The sequence below is a fragment of the Equus asinus genome, unplaced genomic scaffold, assembly GCF_041296235.1.
Source record: "Equus asinus isolate D_3611 breed Donkey unplaced genomic scaffold, EquAss-T2T_v2 contig_176, whole genome shotgun sequence".
In the NCBI taxonomy this organism is placed as follows: domain Eukaryota; kingdom Metazoa; phylum Chordata; class Mammalia; order Perissodactyla; family Equidae; genus Equus; species Equus asinus.
In genome coordinates this window covers 387,492-406,130 of record NW_027224823.1, presented here as the reverse complement: position 1 = coordinate 406,130, position 18,639 = coordinate 387,492, and the positions used below count along the sequence as shown (strand labels likewise).

General features: G+C 38.1%; 1 pseudogene; it reads right to left on the bottom strand.

Moving 5' to 3' along the window:
- LOC139043138 (sodium/hydrogen exchanger 9B2-like) overlaps positions 1 to 18,639 on the bottom strand; it is a 42,079-nt pseudogene continuing 23,440 nt past the window's right edge.

Here is an 18,639-nt window from a genome sequence, read left to right as displayed (position 1 = left end):
TTCTGTTACATTTTAAGCTTAAATATTATATATTTCAATATCTATCTTGATAAAAGCAGCCTCTGGTACAGCTTTCTAATCATATATTTAGCATTCTCTCTTTTCACCTCTAAACTTCTTCAGAGGGCTCTCCTCGAACTTCTCCATCATTATTTTGATGTGCAGCTTTCTGGAGAAGCCTGGGACCCAGCAAACCAATGAGGAGACTTCCAATTGGGGCTGTGATGAGGATGGACAAAAATGCCACTGTCAACACATCCATTCCATATTCTTCTAATTGTTTCTCTCCATGTGACCTTGCTGTGTCCAAGGCCACGGATCCTATTGCAGCCTGTAAAAGTTTAATGGTAAAGTTGGACACAGGCATATAAGACAGGCACATAGAAAAAAGGTGAATTATTTTATCATTTGCAAAAACAAACTGCTTGTTCTTTTGTTCAACTAAGAAAGTTCTTTCTTTCAAAGTGTACTGCAATTGGTTTTGGTATTCTGAAAATTCTCCTGCCCTGGCATGGGGAAGGGATGGTGATTCATATGTACTTAGTTGCAGAAGGCAGGGTTACAAAAATATCAGGCAAATATATTTCAAAACACAAGGTAAATACAGCCTCATGATATAATTGACTATAAGACGATTCTGTATACTAAATTCCTTATGAGTAAAGAAAGTCACTGGTCATCTCACTCTTTTATCTTCAGGAATCTGGAATTAAAAAAGAACAAGATGAAAAAGTGCAGTGAGCCCTGTGGCCGAGTGGTTAAGTTTGCATATTCCACTTCAGCGGCTGAGAGTTTTGCTAGTTTGGGGGTGGACATGGTACCGCTCATCAGGCCATGCTGAGGCGGCGTCCCACATAGCGCAACCAGAGGCACTCACAACTAGAATGCACAACTGTGTACTGAGGGGCTTTGGGGAGAAGAAGAAGAAGAAAAAAGAAGATTGGCAGCAGATGTTAGCTCAGATACCAATCTTTTAAAAAAAGTTTAGTGATACTTACTGGAAGATGGCAAAGTTTTAAATGAAAAAACATAAGAATATGTATTGCTATAGAGCTAAACTAATTGTTAAACATAAAGAAACCTGAAAGTGGTAGGCACTGTCAAAACTTGAAGGTAATCTTATTAGGTATTTGGTGAACTCTTTGCCTTAGGTCTTGGTGAAATGTTTTATTTAAAATTTGTCTACTGGGAAGTATTATGAAAACCTTCATTTTCTTTTAGAGGCAAAATGCCATATTAGTGCACTTGGGAAAATAATATATTAATCAATCTGGTTATTCCCTTATTCCACAAAACACAACAATGTTGTCCTCTAGGACAATGAATCAGAAGAGAGAATGCTGGTGTGGATGAGACACAATGGCAGAGACTACTAATTGCCCACAAATATCTGAATGCCCCTTTTCCCTTCTAAACTAGAACTCCTGAGTGTTAGCTGGTCACATTGCTGTCCAAACCAAGACTTTTTTTCATCCTTCTTTGCAACTAGATGAAGCTATATATCTAAGTTCTGGCCACTGAGAGGTGAGCAGAAGTGATAAATGCTACTTTTGGATTGTTCCCTGAAGAGAAATGGACACTTGCACATCATTCTTTTTCCCCTTCCCCCTGATGAGAAATGGTGAACTGATGGAAGGCACATGCTGAGGACAGTGTCACCCTGCCAGCTCTGGAGTGTCCATGCTGGACTGCTGGTGGGAGAGAAGGAAAAATCTATCTCACTTAGTCCCTGTATGTGAGGGCTCTTTGTTATTTCAGGTTCCTTGTACCATAACTAATTCAACATTTCAAGAATTCTTGGCAAGAACTGCACTCATTACAATGTATATTTCTCTTTCAGTTCTCCGTTGTGTGTGTATGTTTTGAGGTTTGTAGGTATGCTGATTTAAAATATATTGTGATTTAAAATATATTTCTTACAGCAGGTCATGGACCAAAAAGTTTGAAGAACACTAATATGGAAAAAAACATACAAGAAAGTCTTGTTTCTTAGGCAGTGGCAAAAGAAGAAAAAAGAAAATTCCATACAATACTTGCTTCACAGTACATACATTATTCACCACATCCAAGATAATTTCTCCTTATTATAAATTTGCTTTGACAGCAGGAAAGTGCTGTCTTTCAAATTTTAACCTTTAGAAACAAATCTTTCAAACCAAAGCTACTAGAGTAATTATTTTGATAGTTACCTAATAAAGTTACCAGAAGTAGTGTAGAAGCTGGAGACACTGAGGGAGAAACTATTCCACTTATTGTACCATATAAACCTCACAGTATTCTTAGCCATTATGTCCCAGACATCTTTCAAAGTCTGATGAAAAAAAAACTTCTCTGGGATAATGCCCAAACCTATAGCCACACCAAATCTGGCATATAGTTACAGAGCATACACAACCCTCAAAGTTTCCTAAATTAAAAATATCTGATTTTCATCTCATGAAATAGAAATTTACATATTTAAATAATTGCAAAATAATCAAGGATGCAACAGTTAGATCTTGTTTGCTATAATTAGTCTGAAAATATACAATACAATCAGGGCTATTTGCAACAAATGATAATCTATACAGTTCTAATTTAATTAGCAATTATAGGTATTCTACCAAATGCATGGTCAATAATTTCAAGCACCTGTTAGTGCCTTGTTAGAGTGCACAAATTTTGGGTCATGTGATTGAGACAACTGACAGGAAGTACAGCTAGTTTGAAAAATTTAATATTAACTAATAATCTAGGAAATCAATAAAGCATTTTCTGAGTTGTTTCTCAATAAATCTTTCTCCATTATATATAAAGACCGAGGTTGAGCATAACTGATCATCAATCATATTGACAGTGAAGTATTTCCAAACACTAACATGGGCCGCGCTATTTCTGTTTCACTCTCTTCTTAGAAGACATCAAAACGAAAAATCTCTAGGTGATTCAGAGAGCTCTGACTGATGAAAATTCAAACTCTTCCCTCCCTCTACTACTGCTTTCTAGTAACATAGGGATTTATTGGATTTTCAGTTGTACCCTGGAGATCTAAAGAAATTTAAATGAGCCATCATATTAAAGGAATCAGCATACCAAAAATAAAACTTTTAGAGTAGATTAGTAAAAATTCTTTTCATAAATCAAACTTGTTACTTTTGTTCACCAAATTTGGACAAGCCCTCTTATTCAAAATTTTAAGGGATCATATTGAAATAGGAGTTAAGATCCATCATTACCTGGACTGTGGCCTTTGGAAGCCATGCAAATGAAATAAATATCTTTTCCTTTATGTTAAAACCAGCAAAACACACCATCAGAAATGTAGTCAAAATTCGTATCAGTACTGCAATACCCAGGGTGGCAACACAAAGGCCTGTAAGAAATACTCAATTTTTAGACATAACGAAATACTGGGGAAGAAATGGAATCTCCTGATTATTGATTCAAAATTCTATCAACAGAAATAATCTAAAAACATTAAAAAATTAAAAAGACAAAAATGATTAGGCATAATTTGTCAAAACATCAATATTAAGGATCAATCAGACCATTTGTTTAAAAGAAGGTATTTGCCCTAAATTAAAGCCAGAAATTAACTAAATATATTTGAATTTCCACAAAGGAGATTTGAATGTTATTTATCTTATGCTTTATAGCAAGAACCACACTTTTTCCCATGTGTTTATTTAACAAGAATTTATTAAACTATAACTACGCATAACAGAATTTGGACTAGGTTCTGATACCCAAACACGCATAACGTACAGACTTTGCCTCCATGAACTCCAAAGTCAGAGGAAGACAGAAACATAAAGAACCAAAAGGTGAGTGCAGTGTAAATATACCGGTAAGAGGGCGCAGAAGAGAAAAAACTTAATATTTTCATCAAAGTGGTTGAGAATTCTTTACAGAGGATAAGACCAGAGGTGATATTCAAAATATTTATCAGCAAGTATGGAGGCAATCAGGCAGTCAGAAGAGAGCTGGCTGGGCACTGACCAGTCAGAATAGACACTGGCTTCTACACCTGTTTCCCCATACTGGTGTGTGCACTGACTGCCCATCACCCTGGCTGATGTGTACAGCTACTTCGTTCAGTCCTTCAGAATCCTTTGCTGATAAAGGTAAGTTCATTCTGATTTGCAAAATAAGAGATTGTGACTAGGGCAAGGCAAGCTACCGGACCTGAGAAAGGCAAAGCTAAGGTGAGTACTAGGTAATAGGGTGGTTTTTGAAAAAGTAACATTTGTTGAGTGCTTGCTCTGTGCTAGGTTCTGTATTAAGCTTTAAATGCATCTCTTTACTTAGTCTTTACAACCTGTGGAGTAATTATTCTCACTTTACAGTTGAAAAAAAATGAAGATCAGAAAGGATAAATAACTTTCTCAAGTTCAAGAGGCTGGTAAAACACCAGACAGACATTGCTTGATGCTCTATTGTGAATCTGCAACATGGTTTCTTTATGAAAAGGTTCTGTGGCTCTTTATTGGAGGGTATTTTTCCCAGCGTGGTAGATTTTCAAAAGTATTTGTTGCCTTAAGTACAAGATACAAAAGGGACGATCCCATTCCCAGGAGGGAGCAGTCTGGGGAGGATGATGAGGAAGCCTTGGACACACTGAGCCTCAAGTTTTGTGGGATTTACAAGTGGTGATGTCCAAGCAGCAACTGGCTATGTTGAATTCGAGATAAAGATTTTGCAATTACATAGTTTATAATCGAAGCCACTGAGTGTAGCTGAGCTCAGAGAAATGATACCCAGCGTGAAGTGTAGAAATCTTTTGAAAGAACTTGGAGGAAGAGCAGCACTTAAGCCATATATAGTGTAAAGGAAGACTCAGAGGGCACTGGAAAATGTAAAAATTCAACGTAAAAAGTGTTGTAAAGAGGTCAATAGCGTCCAATGCTGCTGAGAGATCAAGTCAAGTCAAGACTAACACGTATTTCGTGTATCCAGCAATACGACCGTGGTGAGGGCGGGGCTGGTTGTGGAATGGGGCAGAAGCTGGGCTGAAATGTTCTGAGGGAGGGCATGAGAGTTGAAATGGAAAAGGGGGACACAGTTACCTCTTTAGAAAAGTTTGAAAAGAGGAAGAGAGAGAGAGAGTGGTAGGTGAGGGGGGAAGTGAAATGAAGAAGGGATATATATATATATATGTATATATATTTATTCAAATTTTGACTGTGGTAAAATACACGTAAAATTTACCATCTTAACAATTTTTAAGTGTACAGTTCAGCAGCATTAAGTTAAACACTCACATTTTTGTGCAACCAATCTCCAGAACATTTTCATCTTGCAAAGCTGAAACTCTACACCCATTAAACAGCAAGTCCCCATTTCCCCGCCTAAACCCTGGCAGCCACCGCTCTCCTTTCTGTCCTTATGAATTTGACTCCTCTGGATGCCTCACAGGAGTGGGATCATGCGGGATTTGTCTTTCTGTAACTGGCTTATCTTACCCAGTGTAATGTCCTCAGGTTCATCTATGTTGTCACATGCGTCAGAATAGAAAGATACTATTTTAAGATAGGAGAGATTAAAATCTGTTTCAATTCTGCAGAAGAGAAAGCTGTGACAAGGATATCTGAAGATGTGTCAGAAAAAGGGGAGACTCTGTGTGAGATCTAGAAGGAGGTGGCAGGGATGGGATCCCTAGTATGGACGGAATAATACTGTGATGCAAGAAAAGAAGGAAATAATGAGTACAGGTCTTTCTTGATGTACGATGGGGTTACATCCTGATAAACCAATCATAAGTTGAAAGTCAACTTTAAGTCAAAATATTGTAAGTCAAAAATACACTTTGGGCTGGCCTGGTGGCATAGTGGTTAAGTTCGCACCTGCCGCTTCAGCAGCCCAGGGTTCCCAGGCTTGGATCCCAGGTGTGGACCTAGCACAGCTCTCAAGTCATGCCGTGGCGGTATCCCACATACAAATTAGAAGAAGACTGGCACAGGTGTTAGCTCAGCGACAATCTTCCTCAAGCAAAAAGAGGAAGATTGGCAACAGATGTTAGCTCAGGGCCAATCTTCCTCACCAAAAGAAAGAAAGAAAGAAAGAAAAAGAAAAAAATGCATTTAATACACCTAACCTACCAAATATCATACCTTAGCCTAGCCTACCTTAAATGTACTAGGAACACTTACATTAGCCTACAGTTAGGCAATCATCCAATACAAAGCCTATTTGATAATAAAATGTTCACTATCTTATGTAATTTCTTGAATACTTACTGAAACTGAGAAACAGATAGGGTAGAAGTGTATGGGTCGTTTGCCCTCATGATCCTGTGGTGACTAGAGCTGCAGCTCACTGGCGGCTGCCCAGCATCTCGAGAAAGGATCATATGGCATATCGCTAGCCGGGGAAAAGATCAAAATTCAAAATTCGAAGTATGGTTTCTAATGACTGCATATCACTTTCATACCATGGTAAAGTCAAAAAATCCTAAGTCAAACCATCGTCAGTCGGGGACCATCTGTATACGTGTACAAATTAATTTTTGAGTATGGTACTAAAAGTCAACAGTTTTAATATGATGGCTTTTGAATGTATGAATGAATAAAAGAATGAATGAACAAACATTTCTATCCCATGGATACATATTATAGAACTGCCTAATTATCTTTAAAATTCTGGCCCTTGATCAGGACAAGCCTAGATGAACATTCTTATCGTTGGAAAAAAATTTTAAGGCCTGCATTTTCTTGATAGTAGTTAAGAGCGACACTTTTCTTTACAAGCAACAATATTTAAGGCATAAAATTTACTGTCTTAGATTGACAAACATTCTTTTCTAACCAACTGCTTAAAAGATCAGTATTAACTTTTTATATAATTGTGACAATGGGAACCACCAAATATAAACCTACTACAGATACTACAACTGAATATAAAAAGTTGATTTTAGCAAAAACACTACTTTGAAATTCTCACCCACAGTTTCTGGTCTGAGAGATGCAATAGATACCTCTGCTCCAATCAGTCCAAAGAGAAGGGGCTGGAAGATATCCCAGGCCACTGCAATAATCTTTTCAACCTCTGCCTAAAAGAAACACACATACACATACAGGGATTTTTATTATGTGAAGTTAGAAGATCTAAGAATTTTACTAATTTGAAATCTGAGTCAATTTGACCTGAGATAGGCTTTATCTATGTGGCATCTATAAATAAGAAGGTAGCTAGAATACAGCAAAAAATTGCATAAAGATACTTCTAACAGTTAAGGTATTACATAAGGTGCGTTGGTGTTGGTTTGCAAAAGGATGTTAACTATAAAGAATCTCATCAAGTCATCTCAGGAGGACTTCGACTTCTGAATACATGATGTGTGTGTCCATAATACTTAGTATTACTTTATAGTTAATTTTCACTCAACAATATGATTAAAAGATCTTGTAATATTTATACATATATCTAGAAATGCACCTTATTGCTGCATAATAATGTATGATATGGAAGTACCATAGTTTATTCAACCATTTCTTTATTAATAGACCTTTAAGTTGTTTCCAATTTTATTTTATTATAAAAGAATACTGTTTATGACTATCTCAAATCATGCACAAAAATAAAATTCCGGTATAGTGAAGTGCTGTGCCAGTTATTAACTTACTGCCCCTCGGCTCCAAATCCTCCTTTCAATTGTTGCTCTGCAGAAGATGGAGCCAGGGGCTGGCCCAGTGGCCGAGTAGTTAAGTTCGCGCGCTCTGCTTTGGCGGCCGCGGGTTTCGCCAGTTCGATTTCTGGATGTGGACGTGGCGCTGCTCAACAAGCCATGCTGGGGTGGCATCCCGCATGCCACAACTGGAAGGACCCACAACTAAAAACACACAACTATGTACCGGGGGGCTTGGGAAAAATAAAATCTCAAAAAAAAAAAAAAAGAAGATGGAGCTGGACCCTTTTAAGTCTTTCCCCTTTGCTAGCTGGACCATATTAAATTTTGCCACTAGAGGGCGCCCAAGAGCTACTCCAAGAGGAAGGCGCTCGTCTGGTTCGGTGGCTCCTCCTAGCAGGATGCTTCCGCACCGGGTCCTGCAGCCCGGGTGGCTTCTCCAGAGCCAGGCTCCTAGGGTGTATGGCGGCCAGCAGCACTCAGCGGTCAGCAGCTGCCCCCAGCCTCCTCCTCGGGTGATTTCATAGCCAACTGCCCTGGGCAACATACCACCCCATACACCTTTAGAGGGTAGATTTCCAGCAACTTCTGCAGGCAGGGTACCATGGTGACTTCTCTGCCATCCAGTGAACCAAGGCTCTAACAAGGCTTGGATTCTCAGCCCTGGGTGCCGAAGTAGGTGGGGTGGGGTGGGGAGGTGGAAGCGGATGCTGCATCTCAGCCCTAGGGGTTTATAGCTGCTATTCCTATATTCTTTAGGGGCCTCTTTACATCTTACAAGACAATCCCTAGTATGGTTAATAATAAGCTTTCCCTATTCCAGTTACTATATGGTTTCTCATTCCTTCTAAGACCCTAATTGATATAAGTACTAACTTTATGACACACAATACAAAAACCCTTGGAAAAGATTGACATAATTGACTAGAATAAAACGAAAATATTTTGTGGCAAAAGAAACCATAAAAAAGGATAGGTGACAAACCAGGGGAAAATATCTGTACCATGTGTAACAGAATAAGGAGCAATATCCAATCAATAAGAAAAAGACATAGAACCTAATCGAAAAATGGGCAAGGCATACACACAAGTAATTTGTACCAGAAGAAACACAAGGGCCAAAAAACATGAGATACTAAAACTCAGTAATCAGAGAAACACAAATTAAAATGATATACCATATATTTTTTTGGGGGGGGAGCCATCATATTGGAAAAAAACACTAAAAAGTTTTAATAATGTCTAGTATTTATAAGACTGTAAGGAAACTAAGCAATTGGTAGGAGAGCAAATTGATAATGCTTTTTTTGTAGGGCAATTTAGCAGTACCCTTAACAGTGTCTAAGAATTTACATTTAACAGATTTTTTCAATCAACTAATAAGAATCTATGTTTTTGAACGACATTTTAACATTTTTTTACCATTTTTACACATCTAAGGATCTATACTTTCATTTACGTACTCAGCAGTTTGACAAAGGAGGATTACCTCGTTTCCCTATTTTCTTAATTTTTGTTATTTCTGGTATGTTTATTAAGGTGAAGATTCTATTTCCTCTTAGTTTATAAATGTTTAAAGACACCGTATATGAGGGGTTGGTTGATTTATTTATATAGTTCTATTCCTATATCATTATAAAGTTATGTTTTCACATCGTAAGGAATCAGATCATGACTGAGGTTCAAATTCTGCCACACACCAACTGCAAGCCACTCGCCTCTCAGCACCTAATTTTCCTCATTTGTAAAATGAGAGGTTTACATTAGATAACGTCCAAGATCCTTTATCACTTAATGACAGTGAATCGTCTGCCAAACTAAGGTCCAGATGCCACCCTTCTACATATCTTTAAATTTTACTTTTTAATTTAGTTTTTAGAGTATATCATAGCTAAAGTTCAGACTTTAGCTGATATCCATAGTTGTAAAGAACAAAAATCAACTCTATTAATTTTAGGTTACTTAGCCTTCTGTTGCCATGACTAATGGCTTAACAGAAGTCCTCGAAAGTATTTCATGTACTGAGAACTCCAATGAAGGCAGAGGCATATTGAGTTTTCTCTATCAAATTGTTTTTATTTCTAAACTTGGACAAAGGCCACAATTTGGTTTTTTTTTTTTTTCTCGCTGAGGAAGATTCGCCCTGAGCCAACATCAGTTGCCAGTCTTCCTCTATTTTGTATGTGAGCTGCTGTCACAGCATGGCCACTGATAGACAAGTGGTGTACATCTGTGCCTGGGAACTGAACCCAGACCACCAAAGCGGAGCATGCTGAACTTAATCACTAGACCACCAGGGCTGGCCCCACGATTTGGTTTTTGATTGTAATACTGTAGACTAATTTAATATCAGACATGGCCCTATATATTGTAAAACTTAAAGATGAGAGAGGAGCCACAATGTACCTTCTTGTGGGTTTTTTTGTAACTTCAAAACTAAAATGAATCTGTTTATAAAGAAAATAGAGGGGCTGGCCCCGTGGTGTGGTAGTTAAGTTTGGCACACTCCACTTTGGTGGCCCAGGTTTGCAGGTTCAGATCCCAGGCGTGGACCTACACCATTCATCAGCCATGCTGTGGTGGTGACCCACATACAAAGTAGAGGAAGACTGGTGCAGATGTTAGCTCAGTGACAATCTTCCCCAAGCAAAAATAAAAAGAAGAAGATTGGCAATGGATATTAGCTCAGGGTGAATCTTCCTCAGGAAAAAAAAAAGAAAGAAAAAGGAGTCATCAAATAGGCTAAGTACAAAAGAAGACATGAGTTCAGAGGAATGAAGACTGTGGTGTCCACTGAAAGTTAAGGCCACTTTACCTATCTGTATGCACCATTAGTAAGAATCTTCAACAATGGAAATCACTTTCCATTATGGACAAAAAGAGAAAGTTAAGAGAAACAGAAGTTTCATCATGAGTTAAATATCTACTTAAGCTGACACTTCTCTTCTTAGAGAGAAGATTTCAAGATTCAGAAGATTGAAAATATATCAAGAAAAACATCCTGTAGCTGTTAAAGTCATCAGAAGAAGCACTGCATTTGAAAACAGATGAAAAATATAGATGAAAAAGGCCTTAAAAAAGTGAGTGCATTTGAATACAATAATGGCAAGATTATAAGGAAAACCAAGCAGGAAAGTATGAGATAATGTCAGAAAACTACAGGCGCAAACAAAATTTTATAAAATATTGTAGCTTGTCAAAGCATAATTCAACAACAATATAGCTACAGCACTGAGTTTACAAGTGTTTTATTTCCATTTTCCCACATAATAGCCACAATAATTCTTTAGTGATTATTATTATTTTTTTCAGTGTACAGTTGAGGAAACTGAGTATTAGAGAAGGTAAGTGACTTGCTTGGGATTACACATCTAGACAGTAGAATCTCTGGGACTGGAATCCCAATTTCCATAGATTAAATTTTATGCTCTTTTTATTACATTGTGCTGCTCAGAGATAGTCATAAAAATTATTAGTGTGTTCTGACTAAGCACTTTGCCTTATATAGATTATTTCACTTAATCCTCCACTCTATGAAGTTGTTGCTATTATCATTCCCCACTTGAGAGATATGGAAATCGAAGACTGAGAAGTCAGATACTTTGTACATGGGCATACAGCTACTCAGGTGTAGGGCTGAGCTTAATCCAGGAAGTCTGAGTGCTCAGACCCTATGCTACACCATGGAACAAGGAGGAAAAGCAGTCCAAAACCTGGACTCATTGATTTGGTGCCTCCAGAAGTAGGGACTTGCCTGAGTACTAAATTAGAAAAGATATGGAGAGTGTCTGCCATATAAGTGATTCAATGAAGGTTTTTTTACCCTGTCTTTAGGAAATCATTTTCATATACTCAAACAGTGTGTTTTCATCCTGGCTCTGCCACTTATTAGCTTGGTGACCTTAGGCACTCTATCTACTATCTCTAGGCCTTGGTATCCTCATTTGTAAAATGGGTCTCATATCTACCTCTCAAGGTTATTGCAAAGAATAAATGAGATAACATAGGTAAGATTTCACTAGGAAAGGAATCTTTAAGAAAAAATAAACTGAGGAAAGGTCATAATAAGAGATTGATAGATCGGACCACGTGAAACTATAAGATATTTGTGTGTTAAAAATGAACAATAAAAAAAGGCACAAAGGGCTAATATCGTATATATAATCAGTACATTCAACTTTAGGAGATAATGGACAAAAAACCTATCAAAGAAAAAGAAAAAATACAAATAGCTAAATATATGAAAAAGCATTCAATTTTATTGTTAAGCAAGGAGGCATAAAACAAAAAAAGATACCACTTTTGACTATCAGTAAGGATAAAAATTAAAAACAATAATATTCTAAGGCAGTGTTTCACAAAGTGTGGTCCCCAGGGAAGCAGCATCAGCATCACCTGGTAACTGATCAGAAGTACACATTCTCAGGCCCCACCGTAGTCTAACTAAATCAGAAATTCGGGAGTGGGGTCCACAAGTCCAATTTAACAAGACTTCCAGGTGGTGCTAAAGTTGGATAAACATTATTCTAAGCTGATGACGATGTAATGATATAGGTACCTCACATATTACTGGTGGAAAAGTAAATGGATACAACTCTAGAAAGCAACCAGTTTGGTAATACGTGTCAAAAACCTAAAAATGTTCATGTTATTTGACCCAAAAAATTTAGCATTAAGAATCTGCCCTAAGGAAACGATATTGGATTTCAGCATAATTTAAAATAGCAGAGACTGGTTTTAAAAAGCTTATGGTGCATCCACGTGTGTGTGTGTGTGTGTGTGTGTGTGTGTAAAGAGACATACATAGGAGATTAACCAGAGGTAAATATGAAAAAAAAAGCTGTCAGTTCTCTCTCCGGGTTTTGGGATTACATTGATCTTCTATGTAATCAGCCAGGCTGCTGGCAATTCAGGCAAAGTTATGGCAAATGCAGAAAAACAGATGATTTGTTTGGTTTATAACGGTCTTTTCTACATGACTCACATCCTCGTTTTCTGAAGAATCGTGTAACCGGAACTGGCCGGGCCCCCTCCCTTGTCTTCTGCGCGAGTGGCTCACGTCCACTTGCGGTGGGCACCCGTCTTCCCCTCGACGTCTGTTGCTAAAACTACTCTTTTATGTTCTATTCCAAATGATATGGTTCCTTTTCACTGTTTATTTTTTATCCTATCATTTATTAATTTACAAACAATCTGAAATTGCAAAGTTTGGAAGTATAATGTTTTTAATACACTTGCTATATGTTATTCGAATAGATGTCGAAACATAAAAACGTGCCCTGCACAATGATGGTATATTCTGGTCACTTTGGAGTCGATAAACCTGAGTTAAATCCCAGTGCCACTTTCTAATTTTGTGACCTTGGACATGTTATTTAAGTCCTTCTGACTTACAGTCTCTATAAAATGTAAATGGTAATATTTTTTCAAAGGTTTTTTTGATGAGAATAAATGAGAATATCCCCTCACTGGCTAGCACAGGGCCATACGGAGTGGCAATAAAAATTGATTAATTCTCTTCCCTCTTTTCACCCATGACAGTATAATATAATGAGTTGGTTGTAATTTTTGAAGACTTTTAAACAAGTGACAACAGAAAGCATTTACCTATAAAATTCAATTTGAAGAAACTTACTACAAGCATATTTGAGAATTTTCCTGTTGAATAAATGAAAGGAAATAAACCAAAATAGTTTACAGAGCTGTTGGCTTTAGGTGGAGAAATTACAAATCATTTTTTCTTTCCTTTTATCTGACTTTTAAAAAATTTTTCAAAGTTCTACAATAAGCATATACCGCTTTCATACTCAGAAATCAAATAAACTTTATTCTAAACAATATTCTCTTTGGTAATTTATTTTTTTAAATGCTAAAAAAGGTTACCATTCAAAAGTGAAGGGACAGTTTGTAAAATGCTAATGTCAGGCAAGCTCCCAGATGCTCGACAAGGGTCACAGTGCACACACAGTGGCATGCCTTCACGGAGTGAAGACTGCGAGCTCTGTCCCGGACAAGGGGGCCAGAGTGCTCCAAGAGCAGTGCGCTGGTCAGCAGCCCAGGCAGGATGGAAGGCACTCAGCAGTGAGCGCTCAGCGAGGAGCCAGGGAGCCGAGATCAGACCCGAGACTGAACAGCAATGTGTGATCACCTGCCTCGGCCTGCAAGGAAAGTGAAGCCACGGAAAAGCAAATTTTGACAAGAGCAAATGTTTACAAGAGATGAGGGATGATAAGAGGACCCAATTTATACTGGGAAGTTTATGTTTTAGCTTTCCTCTTGTCAGATGTTAAGTTACGTGAAATCACAAAGGAGAATTTAATAATACGGGTGCTGCTAAGGAAAAAAAAGTAGACCTGAAATAAGCCTTACAGCCAAGCCTCCCCAGGAGGACGCAGCAGCCCTGGGCCCATGCAGTGCCTGCAGCAGGGCTCTGCAGAGCCTTGCTCCTTGCCTGCAAAGCCCAATCCACTGCGGCCTGCTTTCCTGGGGCCTCAGTCCCTTATCTACACAAGGCTCCAGGCAGCCCCACCAATCCACCCTCCTCTACAGCAAAGGGATGCCCAACTGCACATGTCTTGCCTCCCGAGAGTGAAAGCCTCCAACGGAGTGCCATGTGCCCACAGTGAAGCCCTGCCTCTACAGACCTCTGCAGAGACCGCTCACCTGCAGGGCACTGCACACCCAACCTCAGGACTGATAATCAACATATATTTTTCATGTAGTATTATTTTAAGCTGAATTATTTTCAACAGTTGTCTTTGGTTTTCCCAAATGATATATGTGTATTTAGTTTAGGTCACCCACATCTAATTTCTTCATGAAGCAGAATAGTATATGATCCTCTCAAGTTCAAATCCATAAAAATGTACCTTGAAATTAAATAAATGGCAACCAGCTAATTTCCATAATACACATAAAGGAAATGAATAATTTTAATGATCTTGAAAGTCAGTAAGAAAAACAGACAATCATAAAAAATGGGCACAGGCTTTTGAATAAACTGGCTAGTAAATATATGACAAGATGATTAGCTCCACTTGTAAAGAAATACAAATCAGATCAATAATGAGAAACATTTTTCACCTGTCAGATTAGCAAAATATCTAAAGATTGAAAGTACACAGATCAGAAAAACAGATCCTTTCACAAACTGTTGGTGGGAATATAAATTGGTACTGCTGTTTAAGAGGGCAACTCAAGGGGCTGGCTGCATGGCTGAGTGGTTAAGTTCGTGCACTCTGCTTTGGCGGCCTGGGTTCACCAGTTTGGATCCTGGGCACAGACCTACTACACACCGCTTGTCAGGCCATGTTGTGGCGGCGTCCCACATAGAAGAACTAGAATGACCTACAACTAGGATATACAACTACGTACTGGGGCTTTGGGGAGGAAAAAAAGAGGAAGATTGGCAATAGCTGTTAGCTCAGGGCCAATCTTCCTCACCAAAAAATTTTTAAAAAGCATACGTTAAAAAAAGGGCAAATTGATACTATCAAAAGTATCAATGTGCATACTCTTTCATAGAGAAATCCTATTTCTAGAAATTAATCCTATAGATACACTCAAAGATATGCTATATTTTGTTGATTTTAAGAAACACACTTTTTCATTTCTGAAATTAGGAAGTGATGTCATAGTTTAATTGGCAGCATTCTTTTTCTCTCTTGGTGGCATGTAAAATAATGGTGCTTCTTAGACTTGATAGTGTCTTAGTGGTATATGCAAGGATATTTTATTGATGCACTTTTTGTCTTGGCAGAAAATTAGAAACAATTTAAATGTCTGTTAAATTAAATTTAGGCAGGAAACTGGTTAAATAAAGTACAGTACAGCTATACAATGCAATACTCTGCAACCCTTACAAAGAATAAGGGAGGCATCATGGAAATATGACCATGATACATTTTAAGTAAAAACATCAAGTTATAGATTGGTATGTAACAGGAAAAAAGGAAGTGTATGTGTGCATTTGGGCATACGTTTGTATATGTACAGAAAATAGCTCTTATGATTAATTTTATTAACTTGATATTATGAAAGTATCTGGAAAAAAACTAATCTAATCAGAAAGTAGTCATGAGAAGAAGAACTTAAAATGAAATTCACCTTTTCACTGCTCCATCCCATGCCTGCAAGGAAAGCCATGAGCAACGTACACAGTCCTCCTGACCCAGGGAAACCAAGATACACACTGCTGAACACCGACAGCACAGACAGCCCCAAAACAAGGCACGCCCGCTTCCATACAAGTTTGTCCTTGAGGAGAAAAAACGTGGATTAGCTCAATTATTTCATAGAACTGATTTTTAATTATTGATTTTTCCATATTCAGGACTTAGTAGAAAATAAAAATGTCTGTATCTGTGCACATAAATGCATGACATAACATTTACTTTCTTTTCCTTAACAAAAGTAGAGTTAGCATGTGTACAAACGCAGCTTCCCCGTTCAGGAACCTCAGTGAGCCTCCTCTGAAGTCATTGACGCAGAAGTCCGCAGGGCTGAACGGAGCAGCAGAAAAGAGTGTGTGGGCTTTGGAAGTGGACAAATTAGGGTTAAAATGCAAGCTCTTTCCCACCATTGGCTATGCAGTGGCCATATTACTTAGCCTCTCCAAGCTTTGTTTCCTCCTCCTTGAAAGCAGTTACATCATGGGGTTTTTGTGAAGCTTAAAGATATGATATCTCTATTATTTTTAGGTTCTCTATTTACTCTTTAATGTGATGCTCTCCAGTTCTTCTTTCTAAATCTTTGAATACCAAGAAACTCTAGGTGGCTGTAGACTGAGAGGAGTCTGTGGTGTTGATTTTTAAAATCTAAGCAATGTGCTCCTCTCTTTCGTTACTTGTCCCTGTTCAGCCTTTAAACTTCTTGATTGCTTTAGAAGGCAGCAGGTCCTTAGAAGGGTTCGACTGGAAGCGCACAGGCCCTGGCAGTGGATGAACTGAGTTCATACCCAGCTCTACGGCGTTCTAGCTACGTGACCTTGTTTAAGTCATCTCTCCCTGAGCCTCAGCAGTGAAATGGTCATATTAAAGGTATTCTCTTCATGGGTTATTGTGTGGATTGCACTAGATCAGCGCTTCCCAACAGAACGATCAGTGATGCTGGAAATTTCTATGTCTGTACTGTCTCTGGAAATGTCCTGTGTCTGCTGGAGCTGCATGTAGATAGTCGCTGCCCTGATGAGCACAGCGGGACTTTACTCAACTCACCTGTCATTTTATACACAGTAAGCAACAAAATGTAAGCCATCATTTTTCTTTGTACTTTGTTGCATAATTAGAAAATCCTTGAATTTTCTTTTATGCATTCATAAAATCTTTTACAGACTATTTTACTTGGAGTTTTTTTGCAGCACAATAAAAATTCAAATCAACATACATTCTGATAATGCAAACATTAATTTTCTTAATTAAAGTTTTACTTCAGTTAAGATTTGAATTCCATTCAAAATGCTCTGAAATCTCAAAATAACACCAATTCTTTTAGAAAAGAAAAGGTTTTTATATGTTTACCTATCAGAAGAGACTAAAGAGGGTAAAGGAAAACAAACAAGCCTTTGTTTCTCATTAAGAATCACTATGTACAGTAAAGAACTTCAATCTACTTGGTGAGAAAGAGACTATATTTTAATGAAATGTTAAGGTCTATCTATTTGATAGTATTAGAATCTAAGGTATTTTGACACTAAAACCGTGGGCCCAAAGAACCATTTTATATCTTGATTTAGTTGAGTATTATGAATAATAATAAAAATAAAAAATAAATTAATTAAAAAAATAAGACTTGCGGGGCTGGCTGGGTGGCGCAGTGGTTAAGCTCGCACGTTCCACTTCGGCGGCCCATGGTTGGCCAGTTCGGATCCCAGGTGCAACCTATGCACTGCTTGTCCAGCCATGCTGTGGCAGGCGTCCCACATATAAAGTAGAGGAAGATGGGTACGGATGTTAGCTCAGGGCCAGTGTTCCTCAGCAAAAAGAGGAGGATTGGCAGCAGATGTTAGCTCAGGGCTAATCTTTCCTCAAAAAAATGAAAATAAAAATAAGACTTGCATATCCTATTAGTTTGGAATTCATGTTATTTGTTTTACAGTGCAAGCTGAAGTGTACAGAATATAAATAGGAGAAGAAAATCCCAGGACTGCATTAACATCTTCAAGGTTTAGCTGTCTTCCTAAGCCTCACAGACAGCACTGACAGAGCAGCAAGCAGTTTTAAAATGGGGGTCATTTGCTAAATCACGTCCTTCACATGGCTCTGAGGGAGTGTTCCAGAATGTTTTCCCGTGACATTTTAGAGCACGACTTTCCCACAGATGGTTTCCTTTACCTGGTCACTGCTTGGGAAGTACTGAATAAAAAATCCAAGAAGAGCCCCAGCCGCCACACCAATTACTACCTCCAAAATGCCTCTGAGGACATTAAAAACCGTGGAACCTTAGACACACATAAAAAAAATCTTCAGTCAGAACTCTAAATCCATAAATACAAAGACTTTACTTCAATCATCACACAAAGCATCTGATTACACAGAAGGAAAAGTTTACAGATATTTCCTGCTCTCCACAGTCTTAAATATATGTGACTTAAAGTGTCTAATAAAATGGGCCTATCTTATAAGAAAGGTATGCATTATTAGAGATAAACTTCAAAATAGGCATAAACTATGATTTGTGCACTTTTTTGTACATTTACTTCAAAAAACTTTACCTAAAGGGCCTAAGAAAATATGAAAGATAAAATTCATGATTCAGAGCTAATTGGTATGATATGCATAGGCTGGGTGAGTAGACTGATCTAGTTTTCAAACAGCCATTTAATAGCCTGATTTTTTTTTGTGTGAGGAAGGTTGACCCTGACCTAACATCCGTTGCCAATCTTCCTCTTTTTACTTGAGGAAGATTGTCACCGAGCTAACATCTGTGCCAGTCTTCCTCTATTTTATGTGGGACACCGCCACAGCATGGCTTGAAGAGCAGCGCTATGTCCGTGCCTGGGATCTGAACCCACGAATCCTGGGCCACTAAGGCAGAGC